Below are 18,774 nucleotides of genomic sequence, written 5' to 3' on the forward strand. Positions count from 1 at the left end.
GACGAGAACAGAGCCCCTCTCACCCCATGGTCCTGGCATTGTCAGCCTCAGGCTCTGAGCATCCTGGTGTCCTGTGACCCAGGCGCTGTCCTAAGTCTTTCATTTCTCAGGAAAATAATATATCAAGCTATTTTAGGGCTCAAGATGTAGGAGGAATCTAAAGCATATTTGTGCTTACTTCTGCTGCTAGGCTGCAGAGGGCACTAAATTTAAGAACCACTTTAAACTAAATCAGTGGCTTGATGGTTTTTCCCTATATAGGTAAGATGAACTTTAGCTAAATGTCTACAGGAGAGAAGCTATATTTACAACTTCTCAACACCTTTATCCCATGTTCAACTTACTACCAAAGAAACCTCTGCTTAACTTGAAAGCACATTTCCTGAAGGTGGAATTTTAGTTTGGGTTCACCCGTACACTGAGGCTGTATTCTTTTGAAGGTAATACCATTAGGTCACACATTAGTCTCCACAATCACACTCCACTACTTAGGTTGACTCTGAAATTTGTCTGCTCATTCCTGTATCCTTCCTATCTTAAACATTAATATTCAAGTATCCCATTTTGCCAACTAATTTTGGGACAAAGCAGCTACTGTAATCTGCTTAATTCTCTGATTCCTAACCTCACCAATATTTTTGGCCTGACAATTTCTCACTATCTTGCTAGTTTTATAATGCTTTAAAATGATTTAAAATTATTTCATAGTGTAATTTTCAATAGGAGATTTGGACTGAAGTTCTTTTTATATTACTGGATTTCCTATGTTTTAATATTTTTGAAATTTTTTTTTCTTAATGCCTAATAGCCAATCAACACTTGTAAGTGTTCCTTGAGTGTCTATAAAATGTGTACACTGTCTTAGAAAACTCAAACTTTCTATTTTTGCCATTCAATGCTGCATGTTCTAAATTACTACGCTTTTTTTCCCCCTCATGCTTTTAGTTTTAACATTGCCAAGTTGTTTTGCTACAGAATATCTGAATCTTCTGAAAATAAAATAGTTCTTTACTTGACAATAACTTATCTTTGTGTACAAGAGATCTCTAGAGAATCAATACCTAGCTGGAGCTGAGCTCTGGCTCAGACTAAAAAACATCTAACTTCTAAGTAAAAAGGAGCAAGAGAAGAGTCTCCCAGTGACCTGGTTCTTCAAATAAAGCTTTCTAATTAATAAGCACATTAATTATACTTATATTTTACTTTTATTCGTTTTTCTGTGGGGTACCATTGATTCTTTAACCTCTACCCATCAAACACTTTCTATTTTTTGTTTTTTTATGCAGCAAATATTTAAACATTTTTAAATCTGTGCACAATGCTCTGCTTCCCACAACAATTAATGTTTATAGATAAACACTCTTTATATTTTTCTTTATATGTATGTATATATGTATACATGTATGTATGAATGTATATGTGTATCTATGTATGAATGCAATCTTAAAGTACCTGATACACTAAAATAAATACAACTCCTTATAGGCTGCCATTTGATTTAACATCTTGATGTCTGATTCTGACATCATAAACTTTAACAGCAAAGATCATCATTTAATTGATCAATTGATATTTTTGTTACCATTTACTGCTAAATATTTAGCAGAAAATTTCTATTAATGAAATTAATAGTGTTTACCTGCATTCATGGAATTTTTCTCATGAGTCACTTTTCAAAACAATATGATAGGCCACCATGTAGTTTTTGTTATATGTAATCTTATTTATTGAATCAGTGGAACTTTTGGTGGTTTTCTTTCTTCTTATGATCACTTAGGTATATATAACCTTTTGTAGAAGTATGGTAATTTATCTGGGCATATAGAGTATTTATTAGACAATATTGAGGTTCAGAAATGAAATCAAGTCCACAATGAGGTATCAGCTCACACCTGCCAAAATGACTATTTTAAACAAAAACAGCAAATAACAAGCATGGTGAGGATGTGGAGAAAAAGGAACACTTGTACACCATTGGTAAGAATGTAAATTGACAAAGCCACTATGAAAAACAGTATAGAGATTTCCTAAAAAATTAAAGACAGATCTACTATATGATCCAGCAATTCTGTTGCTAGATATTTATCCAAAGAAAATAAAGCCACTAATTATATATGCTATATGTACCCCTATGTTCATTGCAGCATTATTAACAATAGCCAAGATATAGGAAGCAATGTAAGTGCCCATCAAGAGATGAATGGTTAAAGAAGTGAAATATATATATAACATTTAATGGAATATTCCTCAGCTATAAAAAGAATAAAATCTTGCCATTTTCAACAACATGGATGAACCTAAGAGGTGTTATGCTAATTGATCTAAGTCTGTCAGAGAAAGACAAATACTGTATGATTTCTATATGTGGAATCTGAAAAACAAAGAAAAAATAAACTTAACAAAACAGAAACAAAGTTATAGATACAGAGAATAAATGAATGGTTGCCAGAAGGGAGGGAGGTGGTGGAGGAAAGAAAGAGGTGAGAGAAATTAAGAGGTACAAACTTTCAGTTGCAAAATAAGTAAGTCAAGGGAGTGAAATGTACAGTGTGGGGAATATAGTCAATAAGTATGTCATATCTTGGTACGGTGACATATCGTAACTACAATTACCATGGTGATCATTTTGAAAAGCATAGAAATAACCAAACACTATACTGTGTAACAGGAACATAGTGTAGTTACACTCAAAATTACAAACAAACGAACAAAACTTATAGAAATTGAGATCAGATTTATGATTATCTGAAGTGGGGTATATTGTTAATAGTGATATATCTTAGCGTGATGACATAACTAGTCTTATCATGGTGATCATGTTGAAATGTATAGAAATATTGAATCAGTATTTTGTGCAACAGGATCTATCATAACATTGTTGTAGATCAATTATATTTTAAACACAAACAAATTCACAGAACAAGAGATCAGATTTGATCAGAGGTGGGGGGCTGGGAAGAGAAATTGGACAAAGGCAGGCAAAATGTATGAACTACCAGTTGTTAGGTAAATAAGTACCAGGCAAGTAATGTACAATGTGATAAATATAATTAACCCTGCTGTATCTTATATTTGAAAGTTAAGACAAAAGATCCTGAGCTCTCATCACAAGGAAAAAATGTTTTTTTTAAATTTCTTTAATTTTGTATCTATATGAGATGATGGATGTTCACTAAACCTAATGTGATTATCACTCCATGATGTATGTAAGTCAAATTATTATGGTGTACACCTTAAATTTATTAAAATTCCATGTGTCAATTATATCTCAATAAAATTAGAAGAAAGGAAAATTGAAGTTAGAATACCTAGGGGTTAGTAGTAGATTATTTGGTCAAGTTCTAGAGAAATTTTGATGCAACAGTTATCTTCAGTTAAATAATTTTGTAAAGATGGTGTGTCTGCTGAATGTGAAGGGTAAATATAGATTGTTAAAAAATTATTAATATTTTTTCCATCAAAAACAATTTGACAGTGATAAGCTGCTAAACACAGAAACCAAGTGTTCAATCTGTTTCTATCCATTCCCTAAAAGATTGTGTATTTACAGTATGTACATTGTGACAAATAGCACATGCTTTTGTTTATTATGTATCTTCGATTTTAAAATTTCATTAATTTCTATAAAACATAGAAAAGTGTCTCAATATATTTAAAGTGGTTATTTTCAGTTGTAAGAAGTAATTTTAAAATAATGCAATAAATGCTAATCTACTTCACAACTAGATTCTATAAATAAATGTATTTTTTAAATATAAATGATTTTTAAAACATAAATATATAAATGGAACACTTTAAATGGAAACATAACCTCAATCATAAGATTTTATTTGTGTTGTTGACTATCTTGAAATAATTGACAATTACTAAAAATCAAATATCATTTTAAAGAATCACCAAAACATCTGAATACTCTAGTATGAAATAAAATTATTTTAGTACATTTTTTACAGTATTTGTTCCTGTGTTTTCATTTACATATGAATAATTATAGATTGAATACAGCACTTGCTTTCTTCACAATTTTATTTTGAATAATCATATCTGTCTAGTATTAAATTATTAGTTAATTTATAATTTCCATGTAATCTTAATTACATGGACATATTTTCAAGTAAATATGTTTGCAATTGTTATAAATGTCAGTGAAATCACCTTAAAATAATGGATAGAAATGTAGAAAATTTCATGCGATTATTACAGTTGTAAAATACACCTTTATTCAAAGTAATGGTTAATACAAACCCATTCACACAGAATCAATAGTTTTGCTTTAATTATAGTCTCTGTGTTTTAAAGAAAATAACAGCAGATCCCAGAGTGTCTCTATGATGCTCAGTCACAGCCTCCCTGCCTTTAAAATGGAATCTTAGAATCCACTAGTTTTGCTTCACTGACTTGTTAAATCTCATGCGATATATGCTGCTAAACCATTTTCTACCCCTGAAAAAATTAACTTGCAAAGATAAAAATACTTAGAGACTAAGAATTAAGAAAAAGGTAGATATTCCTATATTTCCAAAAAATCTTAGGGAAAAAAAAGTGGAAAATTTTCCTTCAATACTTTTAGATTTTGTTTGTTTTTATTTTGTGCTTGGTGAACACATAGAGATATATGACTCAAAGTGATTCTTCTAGTTCAAGGCTCAAATCTTAGTTTCTGAATACTTTATAGAGGGATTAGTCTATCAGCAGTATTAGTGTGTAAGCACTGTTAACCAGTTGATAAAGATTGGTTTCTGTTTTCCATACTTTCTATTATGCTTTATTCTCCTTGTGAAAAGTTAAGGTGTATTGCCACAGACGTTTGTATTTCTTTTTTACCCAGTTCAGCTAGATAGCAACTTAATCCAGTATCAGTTTATTTTATCAAAATCTTAGTAAGTTTTCAAAGAGTGCGGCTTTCTGACATCTCAAATACATAAGAACTACTTGACTTAAAAAAAATGTAGAGATAAACAACAGGTTAATACTGTATAGAACAGGGAAATATATTCAATATCTTGTAGTAACTCGGTGAAAAAGAACATGAAAGCAAATATATGTATGTTCATGGATGACTGAAGCATTATGCTGTACACCAGAAATTGACACAACATTGTAAACTGACTATACTTCAATAAAAAAAAATATATAAATTGAGTAAAAGTGATACAGTGCTAGATAAGATAATGAATTTTAAATTAGAACAAGTTTAATTAAAATATCTTTAAAACGTTATATAAAAGTGAATAAAATAAGGCTTTTGCTTCAATAAGCATGCAGTTGTGCTTATACTAGAAGAAACACACAAAACCTAAGACATGGCAACAAACATTTAAAAGAATATACAGAGATTGATATGAGTACATGTGAGTGAAAGACAAAATATAAGAAGCAAAGTAATAAAAGTGAGTGTTTTACTTGGAGAATAGCAACAAGAGAATATATCTAGACACTTGAATGTGTAGTGTGAGACATCTTTATTCTATTCAATGGTAATCAAGAATTTACATAGATTTTAATGCTCTTTAAAATTCAAAAATTATAATGCAAACATCTAATCAGTATATAATTTTAATTCTCAAAAGCTTAGCTTTTTCTAAATACTAGATATATAAGTGCCTCATTTAATCTAAGAAACTAATTGTATCATCAATAATGTGTTTACAAAAATCACTGCAATAAACATACCTGCTTATAAGACAGGTGGTGCTATCTGCTTATATCTGAGGGGAAGGATCGAGATTAAAGTTTTGAATTTATTAAAGAACTGCAATGGACAATTTGTTCTGAAAAGTAACTTCCTTGTTTTTGTTAAACTGTGCTCTAAAGGAACTCATGGAATAATGGGTGAAATGGATGAAATGTCAAGAATAATTAAGAAAAATGATACTGTTAAATATCAGCAAAGGAAATGCATCTTTCCTCCTACAATTTTCTCTTCCCATTTTCTCCTTTACTTTTAAATGTCATCTCTGTTCTCAAATTATTTAGGATAGTGCTTGCAAAAGGGTAGAATAATTTTGAGGTAATTTGACATATCCCTTTGTTAAAGTCATTGATTAGCTATTTTCTTATGTATAGATCCACTTAAGTTGTGAGTCCACTTTATTCTATGATTTCAATGGATCAAAGTTTAATAAAATAATTGAAGGATGTCAGCTTATTGAGCAGAATAGGTTATTTCATCTTTGAATAATTTTCACTTAATTTTACAAAATTTTTTTTTTTGGTAGATGATTTATATGCAATTATATATATATATATTTCAAGTAACACCATAATGAGATGTGTCACAGAGTAATTTTTACTTTCATTATTAGTTAATTTTGTCAATCAGTTAATCCATGTATTAGGGAAAGTTTTGTTTTATTATTTAATATAAATATTAAAGTCATACATTTTTAAATTACCACATTTTATAATGGGCAATTTTAGCTGAAAATTATTGTATTTAAACAACTGACAGTCTTCTGCTTTGATGAAAAAATAATAACAGCTAGTTCACACAGTTCCTAGATCTAGTTAGAGATAAAATTTAGAAAGTTTTTTAAAATAAATTTTTAAAGCTCATAGAAGATCAAAAATATATTATTTTAAAAACCCAATGTCCTAGCTTTAAAATTTTACAAATTGTCAGGTAAAATTACCAAATTCAAAAACAAAGTAAGTTTTTTAAAAATGGAAATTTTATAACAGATAAGATGTGAAGCCACAGGTAATTTAGCCTTAAGCAACTAAGGAAATTAAGTTTCACAGCAGTGTTGCTTATTTCATTAAATGTTAACTATCACTTACTAAAAGGTACAAAATAAATGAATGGCCAAGATGGCAGAGTAGGAAGACCCTGAGCTCACCCCTCACCCTACCGTAGGCACATATTACAACTATTTTCAGAGCAACCATTGCTGAAAACAACCTGGAGACTAGCAGAAAAAACTATTTTACACTAAAGATATAAAAGAACCCCAGTGAGAGAGGTAGGTGGGGTCGAGATCCAGTATAGTCAAGACTCATACCCCTGCGTGGATGATCCACAAATGGGAGGGTAACTATAATTGCAGAGATTCTTCCCAAGGAGTAAGAGGTCTGAACCCCACATCAGGTTCCTCAGCCCAAGGGCCCATCACCTGGAAAATAAGCCTCCAAAATACTTGTCTTTGAAGGCCGGTGGGGCTTACTTTCAGGAGAGCCAGAGGAATATGAGAAACAGAGACTCCACTCTTATGCACCTGAAATCTCACATGTTTGAGACTCAAGGAAGAGTCATGAATCTTAAAGGAGCCTGAGTCAGACTTGCCTGCTGATCTTGGAGAGCTTCTCAGAGAGGTGGAAGGACAGTGGGACTCACCCTGAGTAAATAGATGTTAGTAGCAGCCATGTTAGGGAATTTACTCTATCACAAGGACACGTTGATGCTGGCAAGTACCATTCTGGAATTCTCCCACTAGCTTGAAAGTGCTGGGGCCTGACCCTGCCCACTAGCCAGTCAAAACCAGTCCTGCTACACACTCAGGCCCAGCACATAGCCAGGCAAGAACACAACTCCACCCACCAGCAGGCCAGCTGCCCTAGGAACCCCTTGACCTCACTTGCCCCAAGACCTGTCCCTACCCACCAGAGAGCCCAGGACTTGGCTCAACCCATCAGTGGTCCTGGTTCTGGGACCCTAGTTCTGGGACCTACAGCACTGGAGCCAGACACCCCAGGACATAGATCTACCCATCAGTGGACCAGCATTAACCCAAGATGTCCTGGGGCACCTCAGCCACCTGTCTCATGACCCAGCCATACTCACCAGCAGGTCTGCCCCAGGACCTGGGCTCCATGTTTTTTAAAATGCATTCAAGCTTCAGAGATCATCAACATATATATATATATATATATATATATATGCACACACATATTTTAAGCTGACATATATAGCTATATATAAACCATGTATATACATACATATAATACATATGATTTACATATAGCTATATATACATTTAATATATTTTATTACATATACACATATATATTTTTTAAGTTTCTGTGTGTGTTCATACACACACACACACACACACACACACACACACATATATGTAAACCTCATGGTAACCACAAATCAAAAATTTATAAGAGATTCACAAAAAGGAGAAAGAATCCAAACATAACAAAGCACAAGTCATTACAAGTCATCAAATTACAAGGGACGTGAGCAATGAAGAAGAAAAGGAAAAAAAAAACCTGCAAAACAACCCAAAATCAATTAACAAAATGACAATAACTACATACCTATCAACAATTACTTTTAATGTAAATGGACTAGATGTTCCAATGAAAGATAAAAAGTGGTGGAATGGATACACAAACAGGACCTATATATATGCTGTGTACAAGAGACTCACTTCAAATGTAAAGACATTCATAGATTGAAGGTGAGGAAATAGAAAAAGCACTCCATGCTAATGGAAACAAACAAAAAGCTGGATAGCAATACTTACATCAAACAAATTAGACTTTAAAACAAAGAGTGTAACAAGACACAAAAAAGACAGTACATAATGATAAAGGGACCAATCCAAGAAGATAGAGCTAATGTTAACTATATGAAATATAAAGCAAATACTTGCAGACATAAAGGGAAAAATTGACAGTAACAAAATAATAGTAGCAGACTTTAGTACTCCACTAACATCAATGGACAAATCATTCAGATAGAAAATTAATAAGGAAATATTTTCAAACATTTGAAAGTGTCATAGTAAACATTATTTTCAAGAGACATGGAATTTTCTGGGATAAATCACATGCCAAGCCACAAAACAAATCTCAAATCTATGAAGATTGAAATCATAGCAAGTATATTTTTCCAACCACAAGAGTATGAGACTAGAAATCAATTCTAAGGAAAAAAGGTGCCAAAAACAGTCACATGGAGGCTAAACAATATGCTATTAAACAACAGAAAGGTCACTGAAGAAATCAAAGAGGAAATTAAAAAATACCTGGAGACAAATGAAAATAAAAACACAATAATACCAAATCTGTGTGATGAAGCAAAAGCAGTTTTAAGAGGGAAGTTTATAGCAATAAAATCCTACCTCAGAAAACAAGAAAAATCTCATATAAACAACTTAAATGTTTACTTAAATGAACTAGAAAATGAAGAACAAACAAAACCCAAAGTTAATAAAAGGAAAGAAATCATAAAAGTCAGTTCAGAAATAAATGAAATATAGACCCAGAAAACAATAGAAAAGATCTATGAAACTGAGAGCTGATTCTTTGAAAAGATAAACAAAACTGATAAACCTTTAACCGGACACTCCATGAAAAAAAGAGAGAAGGCCCAAAAATATAATCAAAAGCAAAAAGGGAGAAGTTACAACTGACATCATAGAGATACAAAGGTTCATAAGAGATTACTATGAACAATTATGCACCAACAAAATGGACAACCTATAAAAATGGACAAATTCCTAGAAATGTAAAATCTCACAAGACTGCATCAGAAATATATAGAAAATATGAACAGACTAATTGCCAGTAATGAATTGAGTCAGAAATAAAAATGACTCTCAACAAGCAAAAGTCCAGGCCTAGATGGATTCCCAGGTGAATTATAGAAAACATTTTAAAAATAGCTCACACTTATTCTTCTCAAACTATTCCAAAAATTTGAAGAGGAAGAAATGCTTTAGAACTCATTTTATGAGACTAGCATCTTCCTCGTAACAAAACCAGACAAAGATGTCACAAAGAAGCACTTCTGAGGCCAGTATCACTGATAAACATATATGCAATTATTCTCAACAAAATATTAGCAAACAAAATTCAACAATACGTTAATTTGGTGAAGCCATTATGGAAAATAGAACAGAGATTCCTCAAAAACCTAAAAACAGACTTACCATAGGTTTCAGCAATCCTACTCCTGGACATATATCCAGAGGGAACTCTAATTTGAAAAGATACATGTTTCCAAATGTTCATAGCAGCACTATTTACAACAGTAAAACATGGAAGCAACCTAAATGTCTATCAACAGATGACTGGATAAAGAATCTATGGTATCTTTATAAAGGGAAATTCTACTCAGACATAAAAAATAATAAAATAACACCATTTACAGCAATATAGATGGACCCAGGGATCATCATTCTAAGTGAAGTAATCCAGAAAGAGAAAGAAAAATACCATATGATATAACTCATATGTAGAATATAAAAAAAGTGAAAAAAGAGGACACTAATGAACTGATCTATAAAATAGAAACAGACTTGCAGACATAGTAAACAATTTTATAGTTACCAGGGGAAAAGGGGTTGGAAGGGATAAATTTGGGAGTTTGAGATTTGCAATTGTTAGCCACTATATATATAAATATATTTAAAAATTTTATTCTGTATAGCACAGGGAACTATATTCAATATCTTGTAATAACATTTAATGAAAAAGAATATGAAAACAAAAAAAGTCATTAAAAATATCTTACAACATGATCAAATGGGATTTATCCCCGGGATGCAAGAATGGTTCAATATCTTCAAATCAGTCAATGCCATACACCACATTAACAAATTGAAGAATAAAAATAATATGATCAACTCCATAGAAAAAGCTTATGACCAAATTCAACATCCATTTATTTTAAAAATTCTCAACAAAGTGGTTATAGAGGGAACATACCTCAGCATAATAAAGGCCATTAATGACAATTCCATAACTGACATCATACTCAATGTTAAAAACCTGAAAACATTTTCTCTAAGATCAGAACAAGACAAGGATTAACAACCCTCACCACTTTTATTCAACATATTTGTGGAAGTCCTAGCCACATCGACCAGACAGGAAAAAAAGATAAAGGAATCCAAATTGGAAAGGAAGAAGTAAAACTGTCACTGTTTACGGATGACATAATATTACACATAGAAAGTCCTAAAGACGCCATCAAAACACCTACTAGAACTCATCAGTGAATTCAGTAAAGTTGCAGGATACAAAATTAATATAATAGAAAGCTGCTACATTTATATGATCTAACAACTTATCAGAAAGAGACATTAGAAATAAATCCCAAATACGATTGTGTAAAAAATAATAAAATACTTAGGAATAAATCTAACTAAGGAGGTAAAGGATCTGTACTTGGGAAACTGTAAGACACTGATGAAAGAAATTGAAGATGATACAGGTGAATGGAAAGATAGCTTGTTCTCATGGGTTGTAATAATTAATATCATTAAAACGACCATTCTACTCAGGGCCCTCTATAGATTCAATGCAATTTCTATCAAAATACCAGTAGTATTTGTCACAGAACTAGAACAAATGACTCTAAAATTTGTATGGAAACACAAAAGTCCTGAAATAGCCAAAACAATCTTGAGAAAGAACAAAGCTGGTGGCATCACCTTCCCTGATTTCAAACTATACTACAAAGATACAGTAATCAAAATAATATGGTAGTGACACAAAAATGGACACATAGCTCAATGGAACAGTGTAGAGAGTCCAGAAACGAACCCCTGCTTATGCCATCAATAATTTAATATACAATATGGAAGAGACAACTTTTCTAATAAATGGTGTACAGAAAATTGAATAGCTACATGCAAAAAAATCAACCTAGACAACTTTCTCATACCATATACAAAAATAAGCTCAAAATAGATTAATGAATTAAGTGTAAGCTCTGAAACCATAAATCTTTTAGAAGAAAATTTAGGCAGTATGCACTTGGACATTAATCCTAGTAATTTTTTTTTTTTTTGGATAGGTGTGTTCAGGGAAGGGAAACAAAAGTGAAAATAAGCCAGTTGGACTACATCAAGCCAAAAACCTTTTGCACAGCCAAGTAAACTATCAACAAAACAAAAAGGCCATCTACTGAGTATTCGAAAATATTTGCAAATAATATATTTGATAAAGGATTTGTATTCAGAATAATCAGATAATTTATACAATTTGATATCAGAAATGATAACCCAATTAAAACATGGACAGAGGACCTGAACAGACATTATCCCAAAGAAGACATACAAATGACCAATAGGCATATGAAAGAATGCTCAACATAGTTAATCATCAGGGAAACACAAATGAAAACCACAATGAGTTACTTCATACATGTCAGAATGGCTGCTATAAAAAAGACAATAATAAATGTTGGCTAGGATGTGGAGAAAAGGGAACCATCATGCAATGTTAGTGGAAATGTAAAATGGAACAGCCACTATATAAAATAGTATTAAGCTTTACCAAATAAATAAAAAATAAAATTACTATACAATCCAACAATTCTACTCAGATATTTATCTGAAGACAATGAAAACACTAATTTGAAAAGATACACCTCTATGTTCACTGCAACATTATTTACAATAGCCAAGATATGGAAGCAACCTAAGTGCCTGCTGATGGATAAATGGATAAATAAGATGTGGTATAATACATGCAATGGAAGGTTACTTAGCCATCAAATAGAATTAAATCTTGCCTTTCAGGATAACATGGGTGGAGGTAGAGGGAATTATGCTAAGTGAAGTAAGTCAGACAGAGAAAGACAAAAATTGTATAATTTCATTTAGATGTGGAATGCATAAAACAGAACAAAGAAACAAACATAAGTAAACAGAAAAATAGCCATAGATACAAAGAACAAACAGACGTTTGCCAGAGGGGAGGGTGGGTGAGGAGACAAAACAGGTGAAGGGGATTAAGAGTACAAATGTCCTGAAACAAAATAAATGAGTCAGGCATGAAATGTACCATGTGACAATTGTAGTCAGTAATAATGTAACATCTTTATATAGTGACACATGGAAGCTATACTTATCTGGTGATCATTTTTAATGTGTAGAAATATTGATTACTATGTTGTGCACCAGGAAGAAACATAATGCTGTAGGTTAATTATACTTCAAAAACAGTCAAACAAACTCTTAGAAAAGGTGATCACATTTATGGTTACCAGAAGCAGAGTGGACAGGGGTACAAGGGGGAATTGAATAAAGGCAATCAAAAATTATAACTTAGTTATAAGATAAATAAGCATGAGGGATGTAATGTACACCATTCTAAGTATAACTAAAACTGTGTTATGTTATTTACAAAAGTTATTAGAGAGTAAAGCCTAAGAATTATCAGTACAAAGAAAAATTTTTCTACTTATTTAATTTTGTATATATATGAGTTGATGGATGATCCCTGAACTTATTGTGATAATAATTTAATGATGTATGTGAATCAAATCATTATGCTATTCAGCTTAAACTTAGACAGTGCTATATGTCAATTATATCTCAATAAAATTGGAAGACAAAACATTTTTTAAATAACAAATGGTACTGAAAGAGACAACAGACACATGAAACGAGGGAGAAATGCATCATATCATCAAGTTTATGCTTTTGTGGTTCTAATTCATAGATATAAATACTGTTTAAAAACTATGTTTATATGTGTGAAGTTTCATCAAAGAAACATTAATAAATATGCAGTGTTTATTAATCCATGAATAAACATGTCATACATTTAGAAGTTAGGAAAATCATGACCAAATCATGACTACATTTTTGAGTAGGAACATATGTTTACTAGGTAACAAGGAGAGCAAGTATATTCGTAGTGGAGTAAGTTATGTGCAGAAGCTTAGCATGAAACCATGGGGAAGTGTGGCTGGAGAGCAGAGTGTAAAATCATTATGGACCCAGAGAGAGAGAGATTAATAAAATATAGACAAGAATAAAACTACAAAGGGCCTTGCACTTCATAGTCAGCAACTAGAGTTTTTTCTGTGCATTTAATGAGAGGTATTTAAAAGTTTTAAGAGTATGGAGATTGCATGAAAGGTCAAAAGTGGCAGACAAGTTCAGAACATGTAACCATAAATGTGGGTGAAAAATGAAGAAAGCCTGAATTATATCCACAGTGAGCTAGTTAAACTAAAAAAGAAAGTCCTCAAGGAGAGTGCGTCCTTGGAATCTCTATTGTTTTTATCTCTGATTGGATTGAGGGAGAATATGAATCAAAGTATTAATAGTTATTAATAGTTTTAATATCACTTAGAGAATGCTGATGTCAGTCACATTTAAGCCTCATGGTGCAGGTCCATGCATCTCTTTTACCCATAGCCCTAGTTTTCTCCTGATGTCCCAGAGCAATGACCGACTTTAAAATTGCTTCACTGGTAAAGCTAGACTCACTCTCTATAAAATATATATATATATATATATATATATATATATATACATATATATATGTGTATATATATACACACACACACACACATACACACACATATAAAACAAATGAGTAAGGAAACAAAATTGCCTAACATAAATCAATGTTCATAAAATGCTTAGGAAATATAATTGAGCATATTATGCACAATTATACAGTTTTTATCTTTAATGTCACTAAAAGTGACCAGTCAGCATAATTAAAACTTCACCGCAGGAAATCAACTTTATCCCTTTCACAGATAATAGCTCTAAATTCTGGGCAAAAAGTCAGCTATCTAAAGGCACTAAATAACAATGAAGGGGGGAAAGAAGGAAGTTGAAGCTTGGAGAAAAGGAACCGCACTGGATAAATTTCTGTGTGTGTGTGTGTGTGTTTTAATGTTGAGGATATACATCTGGAAGGTCTAGGAAGTGGGTCCTCCCCAAACACTGAATCTGCTGGCCCCACAGTCTTGGGCTTGCCATCTTCCAGAACTATTAGAAATAATATTTTTGTTGTTTTATAAACTACTTCTAATTTTTAAAGCAGCCTGAATGGATTAGTATTTGTGTGCACCATGGACTTAATCAGCCATCCTAGCAGAAAATAGCTAGTTTGAACCAAAGGGGAAGAACACAGGAAAGAATGAAAGGAGGCTGTCAGAATTCTTATATTTTAAAGCATGGAATTATAGAGCTATTTGGCTGAGATTATCTGATAATCTTCAAAATTAAGGGAAGAAGGACCCCGCAGGTGATACTGAGATTATCAGGGATGCCGTCTCAGTTTCAAAAAAGGAGACCATTGCCTGGATTTCAACAATCCAGATGACCACCACCCAAAGTCATGGGAGTCTCACCCACTAAGTAGTGGAGCCTTGGGGCTTTGGCCAACTTCATCTTGATTTTGAAGGATAGAGCATCCTGGAGCTATGGCCATGTGACCCAGGCAGAAGGCTGCAACAAGGGCCAGGCTACCTATACAGCAATGCTCAGTGGAGCAATGGAGGTAGGACTACCCTGAAACCCCAGACTGCCTGAGAAGCCAGTGTGCCACTTCGGCCCAGGAGAGCAATAGGCAGGGGATTCCAGCTCATAAGAGTTGCTGCCTGGGCTGTGTCTTGCAAAGCCATGGTAGTGAGGTTGCCCCCGTGTGTTCAGAAGGCAGGACCCCATGAGAGTTTCCTATTTCTTCCTTTTGTAATGGAAGTGTTTGCCCCATGTTTATCCTACCATTGCATTTCAGAAGCACATAACTTGTTTGATTGCACAGGTCCATAGCTAGAAAGAAATTTGCCTCAGAATGAATCGATACTTAGATGAAACTTTGGACTTTAGATTTTTGAGTTGATGCTGGAAAGAGTTAATTTGGGGCTGTTGGAGTGGTCTAAAAATTGGCTCCTCATCAAATACTGAATCTGTTGGCATCATAATCTTGGACTTCTTAGCCTCCAGAACTGTGAGAAATAAGTTTTTATTGTTTATAAGCTACCCAATCTGTGGTATTTTGTTATAGTAGCCCAAATAGACTAATGTAGTGATGATTTCCCCATATATTTTGCTCTAGAGTTTTTATTTTTATATTGGGGAATGTGTATCTTATTTGCATGTATATGGTGTGGAGTAGGAGTTAAGGTACATTTCTTTCCCACGTGTCTATCCATTTGTTACACTTAAAAGTTTCTTAAGTCTTTTCTATCTCTGGTGAATTCTATCAGTATCTTTTATAGATATTTATTGCTTTGTTTATTTTAAAATTTTATTGTATTTTATTGGATTTTGATCAGATTATCACCTAAAAATGCTCTTTCTATTTTCTTCTTCTTCTTCTTCTTCTTCTTCTTCTTCTTCTTCTTCTTCTTCTTCTTCTTCTTCTTCTTCTTCTTCTTCTTCTTCTTCTTCTTCTTCTTCTTCTTCTTCTTCTTCTTCTTCTTCTTCTTCTTCTTCTTCTTCTTCTTCTCCTTCTCCTTCTCCTTCTCCTTCTCCTTCTCCTTCTCCTTCTCCTTCTCCTTCTCCTTCTCCTTCTTCTTCTTCTTCTTCTTCTTCTTCTTCTTCTTCTTCTTCTTCTTCTTCTTCTTCTTTTGATATTTGTTGATTTGGGTGGGGGAAGCTAAGTAGCTGATTAATTTATTATAAACCTTCCATGTATTTTTGAAGTAAAAATTTCTGTTCAAGAAATGACCCCTAAAACAATCTAAGAGAACAATTATTTTTTTTATATTCTCAAAGTCTATTTCCTTTTTTGCATACTGGGTCTCTCAAATTCTTACAAATGTTTACCAATTTTTTTTTCATTTCTGACATTTTCTTTTATATATTTAGTTTCAATGCCTTTTGGTATATATATTATATGTATTCCAAATTTCCTCAAAACTTACACTTCTTATCACAACATAATATTATTGTTTATACTATCTAGTGTTTTTAACTTAAAATTCCCTGTGTCTGATATTGTTGTTTTTTGTATTCACAGAAAATTATGTTTATTTGCTCATCCACATATTTCAAGACTTTATTCACTGTGTTAATGTATTCCTTAATCTTATTTTGCTATTTATTTAGAATCACTAACACAGCATCTTTCGTGTATTAGATATAAGCAAAAATAAGGAGCAATTTCTCATACAATTTTCTCTCCCAGGTCTTCAAGGCACTTCTTATGTATTTCATCTTATTTTAGGGAACTCATCCCTTTCCTGTCAAACCACAGTCCCTTCCTACTTTAAATTGCCACCAAGATAAAAATCACCCAAATACATGGACTGGCCCCTCATTAGACTTACACAGTTCTCTCCAGTCACAGCTAATTTTTGATGAAATCCAAATTCTCAGGATCATAATTTTTTCTCACATTGTTTATTAATCTGTTGGAAATGTTAAGTAAAAGTCCCTGAATATTTATGAGAAAAGTAAAAGTTCAAGAATTTTACTTTTATACACTGTCTGACAGACTGCGATTCGAACATTTCACCAGAGGCTTCTTCAGTAATATTCAGAAGCTCAATGGATTCGCAGGGCTTTTGTTTCTCTCAGAAGGGTTGACATCAATTTGCGGTAACACTGAATGTTCACATGCTTTTGAATACATCACAGGCAAGAGTCTATACACTGATTACCAAATGTTTAATTTTAATACTTACCTTGTCCTTCTTTAAATATCTCCCCTATTTAGAATTAAAAGGGTCTCAAAAAGTCATTTGGGTTTTTAAATAACACCGGATGAATAAAAGTTCTCTTCAAAAGGTTAAAGGAACCCATAACTCTTTGAATAGAGAAAACACAGATGATCTCTTTTGGTAATTGTTAAAGGTCATGTTTTAATCTAGTGCCTCAAACTGATAATAGGGAACAGCCACAAGACTATAGTTGAAGGTCATAACATCACGCTGAACTCAAAGTATATTAGAATGAAATCAATTAAACATGGTATTTGTCTTCTGAAATTATTGGGTCTAACCAGGTTCACACCCCCATATTTGATATGGATACTTTTAGGGAGACATGTACCTAAGTTTTTTGAGGTGATTACAATAAAGAAGAAAACAAATTAGATGGATTAAAATATAATTTAATCATTTAAATATTTGTGAATATTACCCTTGACTTACATGAAAGTAATTTTAATATGTTTTTTATCAAATAATATCTTGGCCAGAATTCTTAACTTAAAACTTTAAAAATTATTTTCCTTCCTCCATGTTCTTTGTTCACTGCCAGATAAAATATACAATTAATAGTTCTGATAAAAATTGTCCAGAGTTAAATCAAAAACAATTGCAAACTTTAATGTGGTATCATTGCTTTTCTCTTAGTACATCTTTATAATATTAGGCTTAACCTAAAAACTAAAAATTGTGTTAAATTTATAACATTTTATGTTGCCAATATATAATCCAATGTTTTTCACTACTCATTAAAAAACTTCAGATTAGAGAAATAATAATAAAATAGATTTTTTTTTCAAAATACCTGATGGTTTGTTGTATCCATAGGAGAAAGAATCCAATAATTTTACTGACTTATAATTCTTCTTTACCAAAACCATATTTAGGCATATAGTAAAGAAACTAAAGAAACCACATATGAAAGAGAAAAGATCTCGAAGGCAATCAGAGGAAAATGCAGCATTGCATAAATGGGAACCATCATTAGAAAGATGACTGCATTTTTATAAGGGACATGGTGGTCAAATGACAATAGATCAACATTTTCAAAGTTCTGAAAACAAATTATCAACCCCAAATTCTACATCCAACTGAGTCCAAGCTTATAATGCTTTCTGCATCAGTCTAGAGACAAGGTACTGGGGCAAGGAATAACAATTATACAGAAAGCCAGCAAACTGAGAAAAGCCAGCTGGACTAATGTCTACTTTAATAGATACTTGGAGACAAAATAAGTGAAAGATTCTTTCCTTACAAAAAATTCTGTAATTTAAAAAAAAATTCAACTTCTGATATTAAATGATTCACAAGTAATAATTATTTTCTAAAAATATTATGATTAGTGTACCTTAATATTTTTAATAAAAATGTAAAACTCGTTTAACTTCAATTCTTCATAAATTTAAAGTCAA

This window comes from Camelus dromedarius, chromosome 13 (assembly GCF_036321535.1).
Source record: "Camelus dromedarius isolate mCamDro1 chromosome 13, mCamDro1.pat, whole genome shotgun sequence".
Lineage (NCBI taxonomy): Eukaryota > Metazoa > Chordata > Mammalia > Artiodactyla > Camelidae > Camelus > Camelus dromedarius.